Source organism: Ursus americanus, chromosome 24, assembly GCF_024610735.1.
Source record: "Ursus americanus isolate L20-20 chromosome 24, mUrsAme1.1.p, whole genome shotgun sequence".
Lineage (NCBI taxonomy): Eukaryota > Metazoa > Chordata > Mammalia > Carnivora > Ursidae > Ursus > Ursus americanus.
Genome location: NC_142150.1, coordinates 14,505,762 through 14,509,045, shown reverse-complemented (window position 1 = coordinate 14,509,045; position 3,284 = coordinate 14,505,762).

Sequence of the window (3,284 nt, the reverse complement as noted above, 5' to 3'; positions counted from 1 at the left end):
TATTCGTAAAGTAACTGGTACGTATTAAAAGCCAAATACCAATAGATCTTATTATTAATATATTACTATTATTTTACAAGTATCTTTTCTTCTCCCAAATAGATATTAAAATAGCAACTGTACAAATATCTGTGTTGGTATTGACTGTTTCTTCATTAAAAAGAGCCTAGAGGACTTGAGCCTTCATCAAGCCCAGGCTTCTACCAGACGGGGGGACCCTGCTCTTTCTCCCACAGACATCACCTTGTGCCCATTACTGCTACAGACGAGCAACTCACTCTTTTGTAGGATAGCTTGTTGCCTGGTTGGAGAACTAGCTCAGACTCTCAGTCCCTGTTCTAAGGACTGTTTTCTAAGCATTTCTACCCATTGTTTTCAGTTTGGCTCCCTGGGACCACCTGGGAAGGTCTAGTCTCTTTTCCATATGATAGGTCCCCAAATAATGAAGATACCAGTCAAGTTACTTAACCACTCTGGATCTCAGTTTACTGATAATGTAAAATGGAGAGTATTGTTTCACACTCATGGGGATTTCCTGAGGATTAAAAACATATATGTTTGAAAAGAGCTCAGCATATAGTAGGGTCTCTATAAGCTGCCGTGTGCCAAAGCCAGTGTGTTTCCCCAGATTCTATGAGATTTTTGCCTATGCGACTCAAGGATTCTTGAGGAAGATTGCCTGGCATCAGCTGCTTTCCTGCAGGACAGACACAGAGGGGGAGGTTTCGGTCTTCACTGAGCATGTGGCAGCCCTCCGTGGTTTGGGCCATGCCAGACTCACTGTGAGGACTTTTCTGGGCCCCTGTGTCCCTGGCAGTCATTACCTGCCTGGTATCACTTCTGACCTCTGTTCTAGGGCTTCCCTGCTTCCCTGGCGCTCAGCTGACCCTGAGACTCACTGGTGCCTACACGTGGGCTTTGGTCCACTTGGCCAGGGCAGCAAGACTGCTGGTTTCAGGATGCAGATGAGGCCAACAGTCACCAGCAGGTTGGCTCCTCAAGCCATGGCTTACACTGTAAATGTCTCTACCGCTGTCTTGGTTTCCAGCTTCTTCCAGCTAGGAGGGACAATCCTGAGGTGTGGTGGAGTCCATGTCTCACGGGGCACCCTTTGACTAATCGGGGCTAAGAGTTATCCCTCCTATTCACTCTCTGACAGCCAGTTTTGGAGAGAGTAATTCCAGGCATCTCTTTGAAGATGCCCCACGAGACTGAGCACTTAGTAGTGCTTATTAGGAACATGTTATAAAAATTGTTCTCCTTCTATCCCTGCCCTACCCCTCTTTTTCTGTCACTCCCATTTTCAGGGGGAGTTACCTTTGGGGGGAGTTAGTATATAAACATTTGTCTTCTTCTTCTTTTTTTTTTTTTTTTTTGTATTTTGGAGAATCTTGGCAAAGAGGTAACATTATTATCATTGCCACTACCCCTCCTCTAGTTCAGATTTAATTTGATTATCAGCTCTCTACTCTCCTACTCAGAAAGTCAAGTTTATTTCTCTGCTTCATGAGTCAACGCCTTTGGCCCAGATTATTCTCCTTCTTTGTTCCTGCCAAAGAGTAATTTTTTCAGTTCTCACACCCTGCTTCCAAAGCTCATATGGAGATTTGATCTAAGATAATATGGTGAAAGGACAAGTGGCTTGATGTGTCACTTACTGGAGGTAGTAAGTGGAATTTTCACAAGGGTTTTCTGAAGAAAACTTAACTGGAAACAAGGAGTTGGCAAACTTCTCCTAAAGGGGCAGAGAGAGGGTCAATATTTTAGGCTTTGCTGGCTATGGCCATATATTGGCTATTGCCACTATTCAACTCTACATGTCTAATGAAGAAGATACCATAGCAAGTATGTAAATAAATGCTCATGGCTGTGTTGCAATAAAACTTTATTTATGAAAACAGGTTTGGGGGCAGATTGAACCCATGGGCTATAGTTGCAGACCTTTGCTCTAAATGATAGAATTACAAAACAAACAAACAAACAAACCAAGTAAAGCCAAATTTTGGGAAAATACGGGCTATTTAATATCTCTTAATTTCAATTTCTTTAACTTCAATTCATTTTACTTCAGTAAAAACAGATCGAGAGAAGGAAAGTGAACAAACTCTTATGGAATGAACCAGAGTCTAGACTGCGGGTTCCCATCTGATATAACACTTACTGTTCTTAACAATCCTATTATTGTCATAATTAGTTTTTTGATGAGATGAGAAAACTGAGAGATGTCTCTTTATCAGAAAGCGGTGTCAAGATTCACAAATGGGCTACCTCTGTCTACTTGAAGGCCTATATTCTAATTAAGTCCCTCCTGTGTGCAAAGTTCTGTACTTCCACTGCATAAAATGCAGAGATAAGCCAGTTCCCCTTTATTTAGTCTAGAACAGGAAGAAATAGTGCTTCCTGGGGAGGTGCACACCACTGTGGTATTCATAGGTTGACTAAAGATTTTTTTGCTTAGTCCTACCTGTGCTTAAAGACCCCCCTCTAAGTCTAGCTTTGGCCTGGGCCTGGCCATTAGTTAAATGAAGTCAACCCTGTCTAATCTCTCAGATGGGTGTCTCATTGAGTACTCAGGATGAAGAAAGAATTTTGATCAATAGGAACAAAAGGGCACAGAGTGAGCTAGTGGGTCAGAGGTTGAGTAGATATGAGAGGAAAAGAATGCAGAAAATAGTCACAGGTTAAGACCAAAGATAGACTAAGGAAGTCTCACAAAAAATGGGCAGCCCAGGACTTGACCATCTTCATGTCATTTACTCCCCCTACATTGTGAGGTCTGTAAGGGCATGGACCTTTCAACATACTATCCCCTGCATTTAGTTTATTGCCTTGCACATTGTATATGCTCAAGAAATATTTGTGAATTGCTTGATCAAATGAATGATTGAAATCAGCTAGGTTCCTTTCCCAGTTAGAGAGCTAAAGCCTAAAACTTGTCCCATCCTCCTTCAGCAGGAACTGCCTCTTCCATAGAAAGAGTCCTATAATCCGCTGGTACTTCCCACATGCTCCTCCCAGTCTGTGAAGGCTCAAAGCCAGGAGGAAGTGCTCAAACCACCTAGAGTAACCAAGAGTCTTGCATCATCCACAGAGAGAGGGAGATTTTCCAAGTTCTTGTTGCCGTGGAGAGATGAAGTCAAACTCTAGGAGGTCAGCGGTGTTCTTAACACTGCTTTTGTGTTGTTTTCATATAAATATTTTTACTGGGACATTTTTTGGCAACCAAGACTAGCTCCCAGGACTGTGGCGAAAGGGAAGCTTTGCTCACCACATGCCAATGGTAT